The following is a 24,432-nucleotide window of genomic DNA, read 5'->3' as shown; positions in this document are numbered from 1 at the left end:
TTATAAGGTTTTTCCTCCAGTATGAATTCTCTGATGTTGAGTAAGATGTGAGTTCCTGATAAAGGCTCTTCCACATTCTTTACATTTGTAAGGTTTCTCTCCAGTATGAATTCGCTGGTGTTGAATAAGACTTGAGTGGTGACCGAAGGCTTTCCCACATTCTGTACATTTATAAGGCTTCTCTCCAGTATGAATTCGCTGGTGTTTAGTAAGAGTTGAGTAGTGACTGAAGGCTTTTCTGCATTTTTTACATTTATAAGATTTCTCTCCAGTATGGATTACTTGATGTTTAGTAAGACGTGAGTGCTGTCTAAATGCTTTGCCACAATCCTTACATTTATAAGACTTCTCTCCAGTATGAATATTCTGATGGTAAGTGAGACCTGAGCACTGGTTAAATTCTTTGCCAGAATCCTTACATTTATAAGGCTTCTCTCCAGTATGAATTCTCTGGTGTTGAGTAAGATTTGACTTCTGATTAAAGGCTTTGCCACACTTCATACATTTGTGTGATTTCTGCTGCATATGAATTATCTGATGTTGAGTAAGACATGAGCTACAAGGAAACACTTTGCCACATTCTTTACATTTGTTTGGTGTCTCCCTAGCATGAACTTGCTGATGCAGACTGAAATGTGAACACCTAAAAATGGCTTTACCACTTTCCTTACATTTGTAAGGTTTCTGCTCCGTATAGATTCGCTGATGTTGAGTAAGCTTTGAGTTCTAATTAAAGGTTTTGCCACACTTTGTACATTTATAATGCTTCTTCCCCGTATGAATTCGCTGATGTTGACTAAGATTTGAGCAAGACATAAATGCTTTTCCACATTCCTTACATTCATAAGGTTTCTTGCCGTGTGGATTTGCCGATCTTGACTAAGCTTTGAATTCGGATTAGAGGCATTGCCACATTCTGTATCTTTGAAAGGTTTCCATCCTGAATGAATTTTCCTGTGTCTACTTAGACTGGATGAGTTAGTAAAGGCTTTCTCACATTTCTTACACTTGTAACTTTTCTGCGGATCCTAAATATTCTGCTGTTGAGTAAGATTTGAAGACTGATAAGAAATATCACTATATTCACAATTATAAGTCTTCTCTCCTGTATGTGTACTCTTCTTTAGTGGAAGACCTGATGTTTGATAAAAGATATTCCTACATGTACTATTTTTAGAATCCTTGTCTGAAGATTGAGGTCCCTGATGTTTCATAGGGTTAGAGTCTTGTTCAGTTTTAGACCCAGTTTCATTGCATGAATAGCTTCTCACTCCATCGTAAGTATCATTGCAATTATTGGGGGTAGAGCTCTTACTTAAGGCCTGACTCACGTTATTACATGTGAGAAGTTGTTCCATATTAACCGTATTAATGTATTAACCATATCATGATGTGTATTGAACAATGATGGTGGGCTTAACTCTTTTCCATTATTATCAACATTACACATTTTGGAACAGAGAGAAACTGTCCATTGGTGGAAGAATAATGACCCCTTGCTCACAGATCCCTCAAATTGATTATATTGTGAGTTTTCCCCTTCATTTTTAAATTTCTGGTTTTCAGACGTGCTTGAATGTATATGTAATCGAAGCCTGTGTTCAGAGTGGTTTGAATGAGTATTTGCAGTAGAGACTGGATGACTTTCCAGATTTTCCACATTCCCCTTCAGAGAACGTGTATGTTTGAAAAAATGATTTAAGCCTTTGCTTCAAAAGATACGCTTCTCTGCAGATGTTGATAACTGAAATGGGTGTTTTTCCCCAATTTGACTCACATTGCTCATTTCTTTTGGCAGTAATGTCTGCGTTATGTGAAACTGTCTCAGTTCCTTTATGTCAATATAAACATCTTCTAGGTCTTTCACAGACCCCCGTATATTCCTGGTCTTTCATTAAATGTTCATTTCCAAGGTGAGCTCTTTCATATGTTCCTAGGTTTGCCTTTTGGATTAAATTTTTGAACCTTGGATTCTTTGACATCAGAGCACGGGTGTTGTGAGAAGACACAGCTGTGTATATGGCTGGCATCTCCAGTCTCCTTACATCCCAGGGATTCTTCATTTGCTCCAGAAAGGTGATCAGGTCTGGCTTAGAGACCACAAGACCTGAGAAGCTGCCATTTCCTCCTCTTCTTCCTCCTACTCTGTGTCTTCTCTGGGGATGTTACATCCCAAACTCACATCTGCATGTTGAGAAAATACCTTCAAAGGCATCCATGCAGCTGTGTAACCTGCAACTGCTGATAATGCTAATCACATCCTGGTGCTCTACGCTATTTGCAGATTATGCGGGCTAGTCCTCCTTCTTTTTCGAGTTACAGAGAACAGTTCACGAGAGACAATGGACCCTGCTTCTGGGCTACCTGACCCAGCCTATGAGGGTTGTGAAAAAAATGCAGAGGAAAACCTGCATTCAGAGCCCTGAGAGGAAACCTCACCAAGGACAGAAATTTTATGGACCTAACAGAAGCAGAAGATATTAAGAAGTAGTGGCAAGAATATACAGAAGAACTATACAAAAAAGATCTTCATGACCCAGATAACCACGACAGTGTGATCACTCACCGGAGCCAGACATCCTAGAAATGCTAAGTCAAGTGGGCCTTAGGAAGCATAACTACAAACAAAGATAGTGGAGGTGATGGAATTCCAGCTGAGTTATTTCAAATCCTGGAAGATGATGCTGTGAAAGTGTTGCACCCAATATGCCAGCAAATTGGAAAATTCAGCAGTGGCCACAGGACTGGAAAAGGTCAGTTTTCATTTCAATCCCAAAGAAAGGCAATGCCAAAGAATGTTCAAACTACTGCACAATTGCACTCATCTCACACACTAATGAAGTAATGCTCAAAATTCTCCACACTAGGCTTCAAAAGTACATGAACCATGAACTTCCAGATGTTCAAGCTGGTTTTAGAAAAGACAGAGGAACCAGAGATCAAATTACCAACATCTGTTGGATCATAGAAAAAGCAAAAGAATTCCAGAAAAACATCTACTTCTGCTTCATTGACTATGCTAAAGCCTTTGACAGTGTGGATCACAATAAACTGTGGAAAATTCTGAAAGAGATGGGAATACCAGACTGCCTGACCTGCCTCATGAGAAAGTTGCATGCAGGTCAGGAAGCAACAGTTAGAACTGGACATGGAACAACAGACTGGTTTCAAATTGGAGAAGGAGTATGTCAAGGCTGTATATTCTCATATTGCTTACTTAGCTTATTTGCAGAGAATATCATGTGAAATGCCAGGCTGGATGAAGCACAAGATGGAATCAAGATTGCCTGGAAAAATATCAATAACCTCAGATATGCACACCACCCTTATGACAGAAATCGAAGAGGAACTAAAGAGCCTCTTGGTGAAAGTGAAGGAGGAGAGTGAAAAAGCTGGCTTAAAACTCAACATTCAAAAAACTAAGATCATGGCATCCAGTCCCATCACCTCATGGCAAATAGATGGGGAAACAAAGGAAACAGTGAGAGATTTTTATTTTCTTTGGCTCCAAAATCACTGCAGATGGTGACTGCAACCATGAAATTAAAAGACATTTGCGCCTTGAAAGAAAAGTTATGACCGACCTAGACAGCATTTTAAAAACAGAGACAATTACTTTGCCAACAAAGGTCTGTCTAGCCAAAGCTATGGTTTTTCAAGTAGTCATGTATGGGTGTGGCAGTTGGAACATAAAGAAAGTTGAGCACTGAAGAATTGATGCTTTTGAACTGTGGTGTTGGAAAAAAACCCTTGAGAGTTCCTTGGACTTCAAGGAGATCCAACCAGTCAATCCTAAAAGAAATCAGTCCTGAATATTCATTGAAACAATTGAAGCTCCAGTACTCTGGCCACCTGATGTGAAGAACTGACTCATTGGAAAAGACCCTGATGCTGGGAAAGATTGAAGGTGGGAGGAGAAGGGGACCACAGAGGATGAGATGGTTGGATGGCATCACCGACTCGATGGGCATGAGTTTGAGGAAGCTCCAGGAGCTGGTGATGGACAGGGAAGCCTGGTATGCTGCAGTCCATGGGGTCTCAAAGAGTTGGACATGAATGAACGACTTAACTGACTGAATATAATAGAAACTCATTTCTTACGTAAAGTTTCAGACCATTATTCCCAGTTGGTCAGTAGTCTTTCTGTGATTATTCATAGAATTGGGCTTCTTGCATCTCATGGCTCAGTTCTCTGAGACCTCAGAGATCTCTGTATTAAGCCAACAGATAGAGAAAGAGTATGGAGGAGCTCCAAGTGGGGATCTGTAAAGGTCAGGCCTGGAAAGAGCACACATCTTTTCTACTTACAGTTTATTGACTAGAACACAGTCACATGGCATATAACTTCAGCTGTCTGCCCAGGGAGAAGAGAAAATGGGTTTTGGTGAACAGATAGCAGTCAAATACATAGAGCTACCTTTGGGAAGAGTCTGTGTGTACTTGTCTGTCTATGTATCTATTTTTCTTTCTATCTACCTACCTATCTTTCTAACTATGAGTGGGCTTTACTATTCTCATAACAGATAAGAAGACTGAAATCGGGGACAATTATGTCACTTGCTGGAGTAAATGCTGGTGCTTGAATGTGACCCATGATTGTCTAGTTCTACAGTCATCACACTATATTTGCCTATTAGTGGGTTTATGCCAATATTTCAAGGTTCTCTATGTCCCCTGTCACCATTTTTATTTATGCCCCACAACATCCTAACTTAATTGCTAGAATAGCCTCATCTGAATTCTTTGATGTCTGTCAGCCAGGCAAATTTTTGACAGATCAATCTCTTTAAAAGAGAGCTCCAACCTTATCAATTTATGACCTGAAAATCTTTAATAAATGCTCAGAAAATATTGGTTAACTGACTGCCTAATGAGCACAAAGCAAAGGCCTTGGGCTTGGTTCAAGGCCCCCAATTAGAGGATTTGGGGAAATAAGCTGAGATTATGGACTGGGTCTTAGACAGTCCTACCTTCTGAGAGGCTGCTTTCATAAGCACTGATTCTGGGTTGTTAAAGAATGACTTCTTTCCTGATCACATTCTAGAAATGGTTAGGTATCTTACTCCCTGAAAATCTTCAGGTTTGGCAGAGAGTGAGAGAAGAAATCACCTTTGGACATGCTACACTGTCCTTGAATCCACTGCCCTGTAGATCCTCAGTGAATACCAGCCTCGGCACTGGTTCTATGCAGGGCAAGGCTCACAGAAGCTTCCCGAGCTGAGCAGAGGCTCTGCAGAATGAACCCAGTGATGCACCAGGAAGAACTAGCTTATACACAGTGGTGGCAAAATTTCTATAAGGGAAATATTCAAAGCAGCAACTTGTTGAGAATGGGATGTTTTGGTGATGGGTAACTTACAGAAGACTGAAACATCTCAGTTGTTCATTTTGAAGATTGAAATGGTTGATGCGGATTATAGGTAAACTGAGGTCTCCCAATCCTCTCTAGTTGTTTGTACATCTGTCCAGGAAATAGATGTGATGCTGAGATTCTCTGCCCTTCCTTCATCCCCTATGCCCACCTCTGCTTCCTTTAGCAACATCGCAAGGTTATGCCTGTCAACTCAGGCTGCATTAGAAGTGCCTGCTGGCAGCCACCTCCTGGGCTCTGGCCCAGCAGAACTGCAGACAGTGTGATGGCTTTTTGATGGCAGCCGACTGTGTGGGAAAAAAAAAATCAAACAAACCAACTGAAAAGGTCTCATTTTTCCTTTTCTCTCCTCCATCACTGAAATCTAAAGAGCAGGCAGGCCCCACAGAGATAATGAGAACCCGGTTCAGTAGAAAGACTACACATGTTTCAGAGAGGCCTGGCTTTCTGAGCAAAGCAGGCAAGCCTCAGGCCTCAGAGTTCAGGCTGGTGAACTCTGGCCTTTAGGGGACAGAAGAAGTTGGGGTCCTGGGCTGGAGGTGTCATGGGGCTATCAGACCTGGCAAAGGTTTTGATGATCATCTGGCCAGAAGAGTAAATCTTGGCACAATGCTGCCACATCTCCTTCTAGTTCCCAAGACATTCTTCCCACCTGCTCCTCTGCTTGCAGAGCCCTATGTAGATTCCCGGACAATCTCAGGAGAAGACATGATTGGCAGCTAGTTCCTAATTGGTGGAGCTCTTTTGCCAGGCCAACTGTCTCAGTGGTTGCAAATTAGCCCATACAGTGACCAGTCTCTGGTCCAATCAGTGGAGATAAGAGAGTCAAGTTCAAATTGGTTAAAATATGGTGATCAGGCATAAGGCAATGTTGCCTTCCCTTTCCTTCAGAAGAGGGGTTATAAGTGGAAGGCCCTCAGATTGTTATGTCCAGGAGATTCAACAGGCCCTTTAATGACTGGCTTCCTTATCTTCAAAGTAAACATGTTATTGAAAGGGATTTATTTTTGAAGTTGAGTGATGTTAGTTAGTAAGCTATCTTATAATCCCAGCTGATAGTTATGCCACATTTACGAGGTTAGCACTATTATAAACACTTTTCATGTGTTGACAAATTTATTCTTTGCAACAACCCAATGAGGTGGATATGTATATTTATCTCCAATGTACAAGTGAGGCTATTGAGACCCAGAAAGATTAAGAATCTTGCCTACATCACACAGTTAATAATGAAAGCCTAACGATGACCCTGTGCTCTGTGACTCTGGGGGAGGCATTAACTAAAGTGCTTATGAATTCAATTCAATTTGTAAGATGAAAAGGAAAGCAAGAAATTCTGTAGGTCTTATTGGCAAAAGTAGCAGTTAATAATGATCATATCGGGCAACCAATAAATATTTATTATATGAAGAAAATAGAAGAAGTGAACATAGCCTTGGAATGGCAATACCTAGTTATTTAAGTGGTTATTTCTCTCTTTAATAATTTTATTATTGACCACATAGATCCAAGTCATCAGTTCTCAAAAGTTTTGGTCTTAAAAACTTTTTCTTCACGCTCTTAAAAATTGATGAAGAACTTTGTTTTTGTGGATTATTTCCATTAGTATTTTGCCATATAAGAAATTAAATCTGAGAAATTTAAAAAATATTTTAAAATGTATTTAAACATAATTTGTTGTTGTTTAGTCTCCGAGTCATGTCCAACTCTTTTGCGACCCCATGGACTATAACCCATGAGGTTATAGAGGAGCTACACCACGTCCAAGGTGAGGAGCAGCAGCTGCGCTTTGCTGGAGCAGCTGTGAAGAGATAACTCAAGTCCAAGGTAAGAGAAAACCAAGAAAGATGGTAGGTGCTGAGAGAGGGCATCGGAGGGCAGACAGACTGAAACCCCAGTCACAGACAACTAGCCAATCTGATCGCATGGACCACAGCTTGTCTAAATCAGTGAAACTAAACCATGCCTTGTGGGGCCACCCAGGACAGATGGGTCATGGTGGAGAGTTCTGACAGAATGTGGTCCACTGGAGAAGGGAACGGCAAACCACTTCAGTATTCTTGCCTTGAGAACCCCATGAACAGTATGAAAAGGCAAAAAGATAGGACACTGAAAGATGAACTCCCCAGATTGGTAGGTGCCCTATACGCTACTGGAGATCAGTGGAGAAATAACTCCAGAAAGAATGGAGGGATGGAGCCAAAGCTAAAACAACACCCAGTTGTGGATGTGACTGGTGATGGAAGTAAAGTCTGATCCTGTAAAGAGCAATATTGCATAAGAGACTGGAATGTTAGGTCCACAAATTAAGGTCAATTGGAAGTGATCAAATAGGAGATGGCAAGAGTGAACATCAACATTTTAGGAATCAGTGAACTAAAATGGACTGGAATGGGTGAATTTAACTCAGATGACCATTATATCTATTACTGTGAACAAAAATCCCTTAGATGAAATGGAGTAGCCCTCATAGTCAACAAAAGGGTCCAAAATGCAGTACTTGGATGCAATGTCAAAAATGACAGAATGATCTCTGTTTTCAAGGCAAATCATTCAGTATCACAGTAATCTAAGTCTATGCCCCAACCAGTAATGCTGAAGAAGCTGAAGTTGAATGGTCCTATGAAGACCTACAAGACCTTCTAGAACACACACCCAAAAAAGATGTCCTTTTCATTATAGGGGACTGGAATACAAAGTAGGAAGTCAAGAGATACCTGGAGTAACAGAGAAATTTGGCCTTGGAGTACAGAATGAAGCAGGGCAAAGGCTAATAGAGTTTTGCCAAGAGAACACACTGTTCATAGCAAACACCCTCTTCCAACAACACAAGAGAAGATTCTACACATGGACATCACCAGATGGTCAATACTGAAATCAGATTGATTATATTCTTTGCAGCCAAAGATGGAGAAGCTCTATACAGTCAGCAAAAACAAGACCAGGAGCTGACTGTGGCTCAGATCATGAACTCCTTATTGCCAAATTTGGACTTAAATTGAAGAAAGTGGGGAAAACCACTAGACCATTCAGGTATGATCTAAATCAAATCCCTTATGATGATACAGTGGAAGTGACGAACAGATTCAAGGGATTAGATCTGATAGACAGAGTGCCTGAAGAACTAAGGACAGAGGTTTGAGACATTGTATAGGAGGCAGTGATCAAGACCATCCCCAAGAAAAAGAAATGCAGAAAGGCAAAATGGTTGTCTGACGAGGCCTTACATATAGCTGTGAAAAGAAGAGAAGCTAAAGGCAAAGGAGAAAAGGGAAGATATACCCATTTGAATGCAGAGTTCCAAAGAATGGCAATGAGAGACAAGAAAACCTTCCTCAGTGATCAATGCAAAGAAACAGAGGAAAACAATAGAGTGGGAAAGACTAGAGATCTCTTCAAGAAAATTAGAGATACCAAGGAAACACTTCATGCAAAGATGGGCACAATAAAGGACAGAAATGGTATGGACCTAACAGAAGCAGAAGATATTAAGAAGAGGTGGCAAGAATACACAGAAGAACTATACAAAGAAGATCTTCATGATCCAGATAACCATGATGATGTGATCACTCACCTAGAGCCAGACATCCTGGAATGTGAAGTCAAGTGGACCTTAGGAAGCATCATTATCAACAAAGCTAGTAGAGGTGATGGAATTCTAGCTGAGCTATTTCAAATCCTGGAAGATGATGCTGTGAAAGTGCTGCACTCAGTATGCCAGCAAATTTGGAAAACTCAGCGGTGGCCCTAGGACTGGAAACGGTCAGTTTTCATTCCAATCCCAAAGAAAGGCAATGCCAAAGAATTCTCAAACTACCGCATAATTGCAGTCATCTCACACGCTAGCAAAGTAATGTTAAAAATTCTTCAAGCCAGGCTTCAATAATATATGAACCGTGAATTCCAGATGTTCAAGCTGGACTTAGAAAAGGCAGAGGAACCAGAGATTAAATTGCCAACATCTGCTGGATCATTGAAAAAGCAAGAGTTCCAGAAAAACATCTGCTTTATTCACTATGCCAAAGCCTTTGACTGTGTGGATCACAACAAACTGTGGAAAATTCTGAAAGAGATGGGAATACCAGACCACCTGACCTGCCTCCTGAGAAACCTGTATGCAGGTCAAGAAGCAACAGTTAGAACTGGACATGGAACAATAGACTGGTTCCAAATCAGAAAAGGAATACATCAAGGCTGTATATTGTCACCCTGCTCATTTAACTTATATGCAGAGTACATCATGAGAAATTCTGGACTGGATGAAGCACAAACTGGAATCAAGATTTCTTGGAGAAATATCAGTAACCTCAGATACGCAGATGATACCACCCTTATGGCGGAAAGCAAAGAACGAAGGAGCCTCTTGATGAAAATGAAAGAGGAGAGTGAAAAAGTTGGCTTAAAGCTTAACATTCAGAAAACTAAGATCATGGCATCCAGTCCCATCACCTCATGGCAAATAGATGGGGAAACAATCAAAACAGTGAGAGACTTTATTTTTGGGGGCTCCAAAATCACTGCAGATGGGTGACTGCAGCCATGAAATTAAAAGACGCTTGCTCCTTGGAAGAAAAGTTATGACCAACCTAGACAGCATACTAAAAAGCAAAATCATTACTTTGGTAACAAAGGTCCGCCTAGTCAAAGTTATGGTTTTTCCAGTAGTCATGTGTGGATGTGAAAGTTTTACTATAGAGAAAGCTGAGCACTGAAGAATTGATGCTTTTGAACTATGATGTTGGAGAAGATTCTTGAGACCTCCTTGGACCACAAGGAGATCAAACCAGTCAATGCTAAAGGAAATCAGTCCTGAATATGCATTGGAAGGATTGATGGTGAAGCTGAAACTCCAATCCTTTGGTCACCTGATGCGAAGAGCTGATTCCTTGGAAAAGACCGTGATGCTGGGAACAATTGAAGGCGGGAGGAGAAGGGGACAACAGAGGATGAGATGGTTGGGTGGCATCACTGACTCGATGAACATGAGTTTGAGCAAACTCTGGGAGTTGTGATAGACAGGGAAGACTGGCGTGCTGTAATCCATGGGGTCGCAAAGAATCTGACATGACTGAGCAATTGAACCAAAAGTGACTTAGCACACAGTTGATTCACGTTGGTTATAGCAGAATCTAACATAACATCATAAAGCAATTATACTCTAATAAAAAAATAAATAAAGGACATCTTTCTTCTGAACCCTTGGAGCTTCCACTGGATAGGCTCAGAGGTCCCCACGTATGTGGATTTGTGAGTCTCCTTTGCATGACGCCCACACTATTGGGCATCTTCAACACTCTGGGAGCTTCAGACCTCAAGATACATCTGGCCCGCAGTCTAGTCTTTCTGACATTGAATTCACTTGTAAACCCCATCCTAAGGGACCATTTATCCACCAACTCTGTCTTGTCAGCCCACATCTCCTCATGGGTTGGGAAATTGGGTCAAAGCAAAAGAACATGCAGGGTTAGAACTTACAGGATGAATTTAGTCCAAATCCCTACTACCTCTCACCTACAAGATTGGGACACCAATGAGCTGTCTTTCTGGTTTCATTACCATATGTTTTTACTGTCACTAGCTGTCTTTATGGAGCCAGCTGATTTAGTGATTTTTGTGGTCACTGAATATTTCTCCAGCTGTGAGATATTTTCTGGGAGCATGTAGTGCAATAATATATATTTTTCCTTTGGAAAACGAAAGAGTAGCTCAGTAAGTTGAGTTTGAGCAATTTGGACAGTTGCATGGTCGGGCCTGCACTCGTTTCAAGTATTGCAAATGCTGAATAGTTCTGTGGCTTCCTTCCCTGACCTTTGCACCCTATGGCCTTCACTAGTTACCTCATACTATTTACACAGCTTTAGTTTTGGGTTTGCAATCAACCCTATTCTCTTACATCTTATATTGGATTACAAAGCTGTGGACATCTATCCTCTCCAGTGGACTTAAAAGATGGTTAAAATTGATAGGAAATCCATTTGCAACTCTGTGCACACTCCAAGGTATCCACAGGACATCGTGGTCTGCCCTTGGTCTTGGGAAGCCTGAGGTTCCTCCAACCCAGCCCCCATCCTCAGTTCGGTTCTGCTCTTAACTCACTGTGCATCCTTGGGCAAATGACTCCATTCTAAAAACTATAAGTTCACACACACTACAGAGATCAGCATTTCCAACACTAAAGCTGGCCTTGTGGCTGGTAGTGGTTTTATCTTGTGGAAAGGCTAGACTGTTGTGCACATTACAGTTTATTGAATGTGCAAATAGCGATAAGGCTTAAGTAGTGACTCTGAGCTGGAGCTTGCACACTTGGGTTAGGTTCAAGTTAAGTTTAGGTTAGGTTAAGACATGGCTCTTAGCATCCTCTGCTGTCCTCTTCTTTCAAGTTTCTTACTTTCATTCTCCCTCCCCTTTGGCTTCCTTTTTACTTGTTCTTTCTATAGAAGTAATATTTTCTCTTTGCAGAATATCTAGAAAGTCTATAAAATATTAAGCTGAGAAAATGCATCATTCTATCCCCTTGAGGCAACTCCTACACTATTCTCTATTTTCTTTCTTTTATTGTTGTTATTACTGTTTTTAAGCTATGCATTTAAAAAACATTGTTAAGAGTCTATTACTTATGAAATTTTGGTATCCTGATCTTTCTTAATTCTACTGTAGTAGAACCTTGATCATTTTTAGGGATGGATCTCAGGAACTTCTTTTTTTTTTAAGATATTTACTTATTTATTTATTTGGCTATGCTGGATCTTAGTTATGGTCGGCAAACTCTTAGTTAGCATGTGGGACCTTGTTCTCAGACCAGGGATTGAACCCAGGTCATCTGCATTGGGAGCAGAGAGTCTTAGCCACTAGACCACCAAAGAAGTCCTGCACACCTTCTTGAATCCCCATTTTGATAATACTTGCATAGAATATGATTTCCCCAGTAATGATAAGAGTAGTATCTGACGCTTCGCAATCCCATGGACTGTAGCCCTCCAGACTCCTCTGTCCATGGAATTCTCTAGGCAAGAATACTGAAGTGAGTAGCCATTCCCTTCTTCAGGAGATCATCCCCACCCAGGGATTAAACCCAGGTCTCCCACATTGCAGGCAAATTCTTTACCATCTGAGCCCCCAGGGAAGCTCTATTCACTTTCACCTTTTAAATAAAACTTCTCTACTTCACCAGCAATTGCCTCTGTGTTTAGGGCACTTTCTACAACTTGTCATTAACTAGTACTCACGTGACAATAAACTGCATTGCACTGTGACCTGTTGATGGGGCTCCACCACTAACTATGGAATCAGATCCCATAACCTAGTCCCGCACTACTTGAAACTCAATTCACATGACTAGAAAGAGCAAATGACTCCATGTCTTGGACTTTCAGGATCACTTGTGAATAGTTTCAACCTCAAATATTCCTCTGTGTCAAGGGTGCCTCCATCCCCACACCACTGAGTGGGAGAGGGGCAGTACCAGATTCTGTTTCTCATCTCCCAGGTGGAGTTTGGGGAATTGGAGTCTTGGAGAATCACCTCATTTAGCCTCATAGCCATCCAGGGAGTGGGGGAGCACACATCTTTATTTTCCAGCTGGTGAAAGGGGTTGAGGTGGGGATAACAGCACTGTGACCGTAAACTACATGCCTGAATCTTTCATCAGGGTCCAGGAGAGGGTCCCTATCAAATGGCCACTGGAAAAATTGCAAATATCAATCTCTCCCCTGTGCCCCTGAGCTTATCCTGAGCGGGGATCAGAATTCTTTCCTTTGCATCACTCAAGCCCATGACTTCGCGCCAGGGCCTCCTTCTCTGAATACACTGAAACCATTATCCTGCTGGGCAATCCCTGTTTTTCTACATTTATGGTTTCAAGGGAGCTGATTGCGTCATCCCCATTGTCCCAGGCCTTTCGGAGCCTGTATTAAGTAACTCCTAGGTGGCCCTTTAGAGGCGGCTTACACGTTGCAAGTGAGAGAATGACCAGAAAGTGGTTTTTGGGAAAAAGAACAAAGTCAAGTCGGCAAGTTTGAGCTTGGGTTTCAGCTGTGCCTATACTGCCAAGGGGGCTGTAGCTTCCACTGCTTTCCTTTGATTGTAGTCTACTGGTTTAATTAAAGGGAGGGAGGCAGCTTAATCCTTCAGAAAAGGAGAGTCTAGGGATGGCCAGATTTTCAAAGATCTTTCTGCAGGACAATGCCAATCATTTTCTTGCTCAAACATATTTAATGGTTCCTTGTGAATTTCCAGGATCAAATCAAATCCCCAGATATCAATATTAAGGTCCTTCCTTGACCTCCCTTAACTTATGCTTCTGGTTTTATTTCCTTCTTCTCCATCCCTCTTAATAAATTAATCACAGTTCCTCCATTGTGTGCCGTGGACTAATAACCCCCCAACTCTTGCTCAAGTGTTTCCACTCTGCTGATAGTTGTTCCCTATTTTCTTTCCAGGGTCACTTCCCACTACTTACCTAATCTCTAACTATTCACAGAAGAGCATTCCCCAGATCAGAGGTCATGAGCAGGCAGGCCATTGGCTGATTTAGCCAGCAGGTGATATGACTTGTCTGGCTCTCATAGGGCTTTATGAATTTGAGCCCACATTTTAAAATAAGAATTCACATAACAACTTAATTTTAATTTGCAATACAGTGCCCAGAGTGGTAGCGGTGCACAGAAGTGTGGTTGCAGAGATGCCCCCGTCCCCTGTTGACAGGTCACAGACTCTTCAGTTGGCACTGCCACTCACTGAGAGTCTCTACCTGTGCTTCCACTTGCTTCTGCCTCTCACATTTCTATTTCCCGTCTCGACTCTGGAGGCATTTGTGCTTGCAACTCCTGCTTTAAGTGAAATGATAAAAATTTGAAAATAACATATAACTAAGACACACTCTGTCCATGGAGTTCTCCAGACAAGAATACTGAAGTAGGTAGCCATTCTCTTCTTCAGGGGATCTTCCCACCCCAGGGATTGGACCCAGTCTCTTGCATTGGAGACAAATTCTTTACCATCTGAGCCACCAAGGAAACCCAAGACACTCAGGATATCTTCTAAAGAATTATTAAACACCTAGAACATGATTTTGCATACTTGGAGGAGATGTCTGGGTTGAGATCTGGGGAAAGCCTGAATCTTCCCATTCTGGCCAGAGCCCATCAGTACTTATGTGGGCAGACTATGAGGGATGAGATGCGGAGTATGGAAGGCAGAGAGGACTCCAACTCTAGGGGGTTGCCCAGTGTGGACAAGACTTGTCTAGCCTAGAAAGAGACCTAATGAAAGGTCCCAGGTTCTATGGTCTGTTGCAACATGGGAAAAAGCTGCACTTCAATGAGGGAGGCACTGGAAATTCATTGAAAGTAACTGTTATACCATGTCCTGCCAAAAAAGAAATCAAGTTGATGACTGGAGGCTCTTCTTGGTCAAAAGACAAATAGAACTAAAAGGGAAGGAACTTAACAAGGTGCTCCGTTGTTTTTTCAGCCCTCTTGGCACTAGCAGAGATGGCAGATAAGCTTGATCTCTAGCCACTAATGCCAGTATTGGCTGTATAGAAAGCTGTGTTGAGAAAGATTCTCAGATTAGTAGAAGCAACATTTGGATGAAGTGCTGTGACTGATTAGTGATGTCTGCTATAAGAACTGCATCGGAAGTAATGAAATGCAGGACACACATTTGTATCGTTGGGTGAGTGAGTGTATTTGGTTGTCAGCAAACTATCTCATGACCTCAATGGAGACAGAACACTTTACTGCAGAATGTGGTGACTGTCACTCTGCAGTTTTTTTGTATTCCTGCCTTTTATGTTTTTCCTTAGTATTCCAAAGGTTTTTATTTGTTTTCTTTTTAAGTGAAAATGCCACATGTTTTGACTGTGCTGAAAGGAACTGAAAGGAACCAAGACTTTTATGGCCACTCTGGGCCTGAGTGTTAAGAGGGTTTTCCTGGTGCTCAGATGATAAAGAATCGGCCCACAATGCAAGAGACCTGGGTTCAATCCCTGGGTCGGGAAGATCCCCCAGAGGAGAAAATGGAAACCCACTCTAATATTCTTGCCTGGAGAATTCCGTGGACAGAGGACCCTAGAGGGCTACAGTCCCTGGGATCACAAAGAGTCAGACACGACTGAGTAACTTATACACACACACCTGCTGGTTCTCAGGGCAGGAGTGACACAGGAGTTGGGAACCCAGGGCCATGGTCAAGGTTGCTTGCATTGTGAGGCCTTCCTTCCTTGCTCTTGTTCCAGCCAGGAGTTTCTGGTTTTCATTTAAGGTAAGTCATTTCCTTCTTGTGCCTTGTATCCAACCAGTGTCAGCCAATAGCTGTCACCATTTTGGGGGTCTCAACCCTTCACCTTCCTCTGCCTCCTCTCCCCAACCCATCTTCATAGAAGGTCAAACCCAGAAGCTCCAGGTCTTGACGTCTCAGAGTCAGCTTTGCTCAGAGGCCTGAACTATGGGCTTCATTCAGAAGCTGGAGGTACATTAGCCTGTGATTTGGCTCATGGGTTTGACAACCTTTAAGAGGTCTTAGGACACATCTTTTGGGCATACTCCTGGGTGAACTTTTCTGGTGGTTTTGTTCACCAGATGCCTTCAGAGAGAATCCGGGGGAGTGGGGGAGAAGGAGGAAGGGGTTGAGGAATCAGGCTTACTGTGGATTCTCACCAGAGTTGCTGGAGGAGGGGGGGTTTTAGGTATTGGAACCATTGGGGCAACTTTCTCTCTCCACCTCGGGAGGTTTGGAGGGGATGGAGTGGGAGGAGTGAGAAAGCAGACTTTCTTTAGAAGAGCCCCTAGCCTAGATCATTCTGGTGAAAACCCTCTTAATTACTCTCTGTCTGTCAGAGTCTAAAAATTTCCCCCTAGTGCCATTCCTTAGCAGTAACTCATTCTTACCCTTTAAAAGACACTAGGGTTCATAGGGCAGGCTTCTTCTCAAATGCCCGGGATCAGAGAGAGATTGCTGGATTGGGTTTTGACTCTGCCCACAGGCAATCTGAGTCCTCCCTTGGATTTCCATTCCCTCACTTGTGCAGTGGGAGGATGGTGCTCAGAGATCCTGGCCCCACCTTCCTTTCTCCCTGCGTAGAATTAATTCTGATCCCTCCTATTCAGGGCAACAGGGGAAATCTCCGTGCACCTTCCGCTTCTCCTCCCACCACCAGCTTCCAGCACTTTCCACAGCAGAAGGTCCATGAAAATATCACGGCCAGCCTCTTGAAGGAGGAACATGTCACAGAAAGTCAGCATGCCCTGCTCCCCCTGCCGAGTGGGTTGTGGATGTGACTGTTTGAGGCTGGAGGCAGGAGTGCAATGTTTGACGTAGGAAGAACTGAGGCCTGGTGAAGTGGTAAAGAACAGGCTGTGTTAAGACTGCAGGGCTTGAAGCCCTAAAGATCTTGTGTCACCTCGTCCTATTTGCAATTCAAATATAAATACTAAACAGCAAAATAGATATCAAGAATCCAATGCAGTTTTGAATTTTTAATATTCTTTTGGAAATAGATTTTTTTTAAAAAAGCAAATTCTTTCAAAACTCTCTCCGGGGGTGGTGAGATGGTGGAGGAGGCTTGTGCATTACCAAGGTCACTATCACAGCCCTGGCCTCCTCCACAACTGCTGAGGAGTCACCTCCCTCCTTGGCCACCACGTCCATATCTGACCCTGAAACAAGGCACATCTCCTGGTGTCTCCATGAGCAAAACAAGGAATTTGGAATAAGGTTTCTCTAAAAACACTTGATAGAGTCGATGTTTTATTATTTTACAAATAAATCTGGTGCTTTGGCTTGGTTTTAAAAGTCTACCAAGGGAGGAGGAGTCTGCCTTAAAACAAACACATACAAGAAACACACAAAATGCCTGGCAGTGTTTTGTGTGAGAAGCAATCTGGTTTTCTGCAAGCCTATCCTATCTGCCCACTTTGGGAGGAGCTGAGGACCAGGAAGTGTGGTGAACAATACTACAATACTACTCTTGGGTGTTTTTATTTTTTCCTTGCAAATGGATACACTTTGTGGGGCAGGGTGGAGGAGAAATGTGTGAGAACATATGGAACATTCCAGTCTGGTTTCACCTGGCTCCTGTCCCAATATTATGAGAGGGATCTGGTAACAGTTAAAGCATTGTTCCAAAAGGCTTTCTGTTTTCTTCTGCCTTTCAAAAAGCCCCCTTTTAACCTCCCAAAGTGGTGGGAGAAAGAGAGGGTCCTGAGGGAGAAGCTGGTTTGGCCTGTTCCCTTGTCCCAGTGTGACCACCCCCTCCTCCTCTGTCCCAAGGCCAAAATAGAGAAAGGTCTGCATTGGCTTCCAAAAGAAAAACTCTTTCAGGGTTGGGTGGGAGGGCAGGGGAGCTTCGGGGTAAAAGTGGCCATCTTCCAACTTCTGAAACAGCCTCCTGTGTTAGGAGAAAACATGAGAAACTGGAAGGAAGGAAAATGCGATTTTTATCAGATTTGTAAAAGCGCTAGAGGGTGAGAGAGGGGGCGTAGATGCGGGGGCTGAGGGAGCACGGTGAGCATTTCCTCTTGGCTGGTTGCAGGGCCTCCCCTACACTGGCTGCTTCCACTTTTTCAGGAAGGTTGTGAGTGACTGAAAGATGCAGGGATGTGGTGAGTTGGTTCAGCAACTGTGGTGCTGTCCTCCGGGAAAGCGCCATTGGAAGCTGAGTGTTATGCCTTCTCATTTCTTACAGATGTCATTTTCCTAAGGCGCCATCTGGGTAAAGTCCTCAGGCCTGGAGGAGGGTGGTCACCTCCATGGGATGGTCAATTTTGGGGCTCAAAAATATCTAAGGAGCAGCATCTCTGTCTCTTACTAGTTAGAAATAAAACCAAATCTTTTTTATTTTTTTCCTGAAAGCAGATTGGATATTTCTGGAGACCTTTGAGAAGGCAGAATATTTACATGGAAAAGTGCTCATAATTTAATGCTTAGTGAAAGAGTAGGCTATAAAACATTAGGTATAGTATGATCCCAAATTTAGATTGTACATACACATATACATTATATATACACATATGTATATTGTATATGTATACACTATATAAAATGCTAACAGCTGTTATCTCTGGGAGGAGAGATTGTTATAGACTAAATGTGTTCCCCTAAAATTCCTTTGTTGAAATCCTAACCCCTCCAGTGTGTTGGTATTAGGAGGTGGGCCCTTTGGGAGATGACTGGGTCATGAGGGTTCAGTCCTCAGTGCCCAGAGAACTCTCTCCCCTTCCACCACATGAGGACACAGCAGAAAGATAGCCTTCTATGAACCAGGAAGTCACCCATCACCCGACATCGAATCTGCTAGTGCCTTGATCTTGGACTTCCCAGCCTCTCAAGCTGTTAGAAATAAGTTTCTATTGTTGTAACCTACCCTGTCTCTGGTAGGACTTCCCTGGGGGTTCAGTGGTTAAGAATCAGCCTGCCAGTGCAGGAGACGTGGGTTTGATCTCTGGGTCAGGAAGACCCCCTGGAGAAGGAAACAGCAACCCTCTCCAGTTTTCTTGCCTGGGAAATCCCGTGGACAGAGAAGCCTGGTGGGCTACAGTCCATGGGGTCGCAAAAGAGTCAGACACTACTTAGCAACTGTCTTTGGTATTCTGATATAGCAGCTTAAACTGACTAAAACAAGGGTTGTGGGTGAATTTTACTTCTTTCCTATACTTTCCCATACTTCCCAATTGTACATAATAAAATGAATTGCTTTCTTATACTTCCCAGTTGTAAAATGAATTGCTTTCAAAATGTAAGCAGTGCCCAGAAATGGTAGGACTTCTGTCATCTTTGATGCTTAGTTGACTTGTGAGCTTTCTTTCCATGACAACATTTATAGCTTCTGGGTTTCCTTTCACACACTATAAGAAGGATGGACCCATTCCCTACCTGCCTTCAACATCATAAAGGCATCTGCCTCAGGCTGTGGGATGTCCATGAAAGCCTTTCATCCAGGGCACAGAATGGAAATGTTCCCTTAGGATCCTACAGGCTGGTACTAGGAGCATTTAATTTGTCAGCTGACCCTGCTTTGGTTGCCTTTAGAGCTAATTCTTTTCAAGGTGAACTCAAATCTCCCCTCACCACTACTCCCCACCCCCACCACCAGCTTTATATTTCAATGAATCTGTTTGCTTTTAGTAAGCTCTGACAGTCTCAGGCAGGCCTGGACCTGACAGAGATATGCAACCACAGGAGATTTGAGGGAGATTGTTCTGTCTTGTGTTTTTCAAATTTTCTCCCTCACAGTGGAATACGTGCATGGATTATGCCTCCTCCCTGGTCTTAAACAGCCATAAAAACTTTTGACACTGTATTATGTCTCTGTGTGTTTTTAAAAAAGCAAAACTAAGGTTTTATATAGCCACTTTAGAAACTTAGCATGAAAAATTAAAGTTGAAAAATGAATTAGAATAAAACTGGTATCTCAGGAGGATGAGTTGCTTGCCCTGTGCCTTTGGATGTCCTCAGCTCCTGCCATATTCCTGCAAGGATACTGGTCCCTTAATTTGAGAAATGAGGGTTTGTAGCTACTTAATTCTATCTGTAGGGTGTGGAAAGCCTGGACAGTGTGTTTCCTTTGTGGGCACTAGAGGGTTGAAGGCAGACCTTTCCTCTCCTTCAGGGAGAAATAGCTGCAAAGAAGATACACTTAAAAATATTGGCCCGTTTTCAAGTAGCAAATCTTTGTTGCATCATTTTGCTGACAGTGTTTCTGTCTCTTTCCCCCATTTTAAGAAAGACTCTTCCCAAAGTAACTGGGAGCCATGCTAGAGGCAGGAGGTGAGGGAGGCCAACATATGTCTTCTGATCTTGATCTAATTTAACTTTCTCATCTTGATGACTGTGAAACTGAGGTCCAGAGACGGGAATAGGAGGAGACAGGCACCAAAATTCATTTCCGTGGGCTGAGTACAGGACTGTGTAGTCATTTCCACACCAGTCTTGGTTACTCCTCACAATCCTATGAGTAAGGCACCATTATTGCCATTTTTCAGATGAAAAAACCAGAGAAGTCACTTAACTTCCTGAAGTCACACAGCCCAACATCAAAGCTGAGATGTGCTCTCCTAGTGACCTGACTATAAAGTCACAGTCTCTCCACCCACACACATTGTGGTTCTTTAGCTCTGAATGCTCACAGTCTGCTAGAGGGATATCATATGAGTTTGTAACACACACTCACCCAAGCACTTGCATCTGGAAATGATTAACTTTTAAATTAAATTGTGAGGAAATTCTGTTGCTCACCTGCTCATATCCTTTCTTGGGTAGGAACAAAAGGAAGGACAGAAGTGGGTGAGAAGCATAGGGACCTGGAAGGATGCAGGTGTGTTGTGTCATAAAGACTGTTCTGGAACATGTTGTTAATGCATGCAGAGTGAGTGGGAATTATTGTCATATTTTACTTTCCTATACAATAAAAAAAAATACCCGTTTTCCAATGGGAAAGTCATCTGTCATTTGGTTGTGGCAGAATACAGGTTCAGTTCAGTTCAGTCGCTCAGTCATGTCCGACTCTTTGTGACCCCGTGAATTGCAGCACGCCAGGCCTCCCTGTCCATTACCAACCCCCAGAGTTTACTCAAACTCATGTCCATTTAGTCAGTGATGCCATCCAGCCATCTCATCCTCTGCCATCCCTTCTCCTCCTGCCCCCAATCCCTCCCAGCATCAGGGTCTTTTCCAATGAGTCAGCTCTTCACATCAGGTGGCCAAAGTATTGGAGATTCGGCTTCAGCATCAGTCCTTCCAATGAACACCCAGGACTGATCTCCTTTAGGAAGGACTGGTTGGATCTCCTTGCAGTCCGAGGGACTCTCAAGAGTCTTCTCCATGGCACAAAGACAGAAATATAGATCAATGGAACAGAATAGAAAGCCCAGAGATAAATCCATGAACCTATGGTCACCTTATCTTCAACAAAGGAGGCAAGGATGTACAACGGAAAAAAGACAACCTCTTTAACAAGTGGTGCTGGGAAAACTGGTCAACCACCTGTAAAAGACTGAAACTAGAACACTTTCTAACAGCATACACAAAAATAAACTCAAAATGGATTAAAGATCTAAACATAAGACCAGAAACTATAAAACTCCCAGAGGAGAACATGGGCAAAACACTCTCCGACATAAATCACAGCAGGATCCTCTATGACCCACATCCCAGAATATTAGAAACAAAAGCAAAAATAAACAAATGGGACCTAATGAAACTTAAAAGCTTTTGCACAACAAAGGAAACTATAAGCAAGGTGAAAAGACAGCCCTCAGATTGGGAGAAAATAATAGCAAAGGAAGCAACAGACAAAGGATTAATCTCAAAAATATACAAGCAACTCCTCCAGCTCAACTCCAGAAAAATAAATGACCCAATCAAAAAATGGGCCAAAGAACTAAACAGACATTTCTCCAAGGAAGGCATACAGATGGCTAACAAACACATGAAAAGATGCTCAACATCACTCATTATCAGAGAAATGCAAATCAAAACCACAATGAGGTACCATTACACGCCAGTCAGGATGGCTGCTATCCAAAAGTCTACAAGCAATAAATGCTGGAGAGGGTGTGGAGAAAAGGGAACCCTCTTACACTGTTGGTGGGAATGCAAACAAGTACAGCCGCTATGGAGAACAGTGTGGAGATTTCTTAAAAAACTGGAAATAGAACTGCCATATGACCCAGCAATCCGACTTCTGGGCATACACACCGAGGAAACCAGATCTGAAAGAGACACGTACACCCCAATGTTCATCGCAGCACTGTTTATAATAGCCAGGACATGGAAGCAACCTAGATGCCCATCAGCAGACGAATGGATAAGGAAGCTGTGGTATATATACACCATGGAATATTACTCAGCCATTAAAAAGAATTCATTTGAATCAGTTCTCATGAGATGGATGAAACGGGAGCCCATTATACGGAGTGAAGTAAGCCAGAAAGATAAAGACCATTACAGTATACTAACACATATATATGGAATTTAGAAAGATGGTAATGATAACCCTATATGCAAAACAGAAAAAGAGACACAGATGTATAGAGCAGACTTTTGGACTCTGTGGGAGAAGGCGAGGGTGGGATGTTTCAAGAGAACAGCATCGAAACGTGTATATTATCTAGGGTGAAACAGATTACCAGCCCAGGTTGGATGCATGAGACAAGTGCTCGGGCCTGGTGCACTGGGAAGACCCAGAGGGATCGGGTGGAGAGGGAGGTGGGAGGAGGGATCGGGATGGGGAATACATGTAAATCCATGGCTAATTCATGTCAATGTATGACAAAAACCACTACAATATTGTAAAGTAATTAGCCTCCAGCTAATTAAAAAAGAAAAAAAAGAGTCTTCTCCAACACCACAGTTCAAAACCATCAATTTTTCGGTGCTTAGCTTTCCTCACAGTCCGACTCTCACATCCATACATGACCACTGGAAAAACCATAGCCTTGACTAGATGGACCTTTGTTGGCAAAGTAATGTCTTTGCTTTTTAATATGCTGTCTAGGTTGGTCATAACTTCCAAGGAGTAAATGTATTTTAATTTCATGGCTACAATCAGCATCTGCAGTAATTTTGGAACCCCAAAAAATAAAGTCTGACACTGTTTCCACTGTTTCCCCATCTATTCCCCATGAAATGGTGGGACCAGATGCCATGATCTTAGTTTTCTGAATGTTGAGCATTAAGCCAACTTTTCCACTCTCCTCTTTCACTTTCATCAAGAGGCTTTTTAGTTCCTCTTCACTTTCTGCCATAAGGGTGGTGTCATCTGCATATCTGAGGTTATTGATATTCCTCCCAGCAGTCTTGATTCCAGCTTGTGCTTCATCCAGCCCAGCATTTCTCATGATGTACTCTGCATAGAAGTTAACTAAGCAGGGTGACAATATACAGCCTTGACATACTCCTTTTCCTATTTGAAACCAGTCTGTTGTTCCTTGCCCAGTTCTAACTGTTGCTTCCTGACCTGCATACAGGTTTCTCAAGAGGCAGGTCAGGCGTTCTGGTATTCCCATTTCTTTTAGAATTTTCCACAGTTTATTATGATCCACACAGTCAAAGGCTTTGGTATAGTCAATAAAGCAGAAATAGATGTTTTCCTGGAACTCTCTTGCTTTTTTGATAATCCAGTGGATGATGGCAATTTGATATCTGGTTCCTCTGCCTTTACTAAAACCAGTTTGAACATCTGAAAGTTCACGGTTCATGTATTGCTGAAGCCTGGCTTGGAGAATTTTGAGCATTACTTTGCTAGCATGTGAGATGAGTGCAATTGTGCAGTAGTTTGAGCATTTTTGGGGATTGCCTTTCTTTGGGATTGAAATGAAAACTGACCTTTTCCAGTCCTGTGGCCACTACTGAGTTTTCCAAATCTGCTGGCATATTGAGTGCAGCACTTTCACAGCATCATCTTTGAGGATTTGAAATAGCTCAGCTGGAAATCCATCACCTCCACTAGTTTTGTTCGTAGTGATACTTTCTAAGACCCACTTGACTTCACATTCCAGGGTGTCTGGCTCTAGGTGAGAAATCACACTATTGTGATTATCTGGGTTAAGAGCTGCCATTAATCACCTTGCTTTCAAGGATTTATTTTTGGCCACTCTGACTGATTAAGCAAAAACTTTAATCAGAATTCAGGTTTCCCAGTTTCCAGTCCAAAACTTGTGTAACATTATCACTTTTAAGATTTGGCCTGTGAGTGTTGATTTACATGATACTTGGAGAGAGAAAAAGAATTTGGTCACCTAGGAGAACCCAAGACCAGTGAAATAAGTAGTCTGTACTTTGCACACTTCTCTTCCTTTAGCTACTAATCCAGGTTGTCATTGTTTAGTGGCTTAGTCATGTCCAACTCTTTGTGATCCCTCCATGCACTTATAGCCACTCCAGGATCCTCTGTCCATGGGGTCTCCCAGGCAAGGATACTGGAGTGGGTTGCCATTTCCTCCTCTAGGGGATCTTACCAAGTCAGGGATAGAATCTGCATCTCCTGTGTTGGCAGGCATGTTCTTTATCTCTGAGTCGCCTGGGAAGCCCATTAATCCAGGTAGAAAATGGTTACTAAGGAA

At 42.5% G+C, this 24,432-nt stretch overlaps 1 pseudogene; it reads right to left on the bottom strand.

The window, feature by feature from the left end:
- The window catches only part of LOC110133959 (zinc finger protein 345-like), a 32,774-nt pseudogene continuing 8,342 nt past the window's right edge, over positions 1–24,432 (bottom strand).

This window comes from Odocoileus virginianus, chromosome 7 (assembly GCF_023699985.2).
Source record: "Odocoileus virginianus isolate 20LAN1187 ecotype Illinois chromosome 7, Ovbor_1.2, whole genome shotgun sequence".
NCBI lineage: Eukaryota > Metazoa > Chordata > Mammalia > Artiodactyla > Cervidae > Odocoileus > Odocoileus virginianus.
This window is presented reverse-complemented; position numbering and strand designations above follow the sequence as displayed.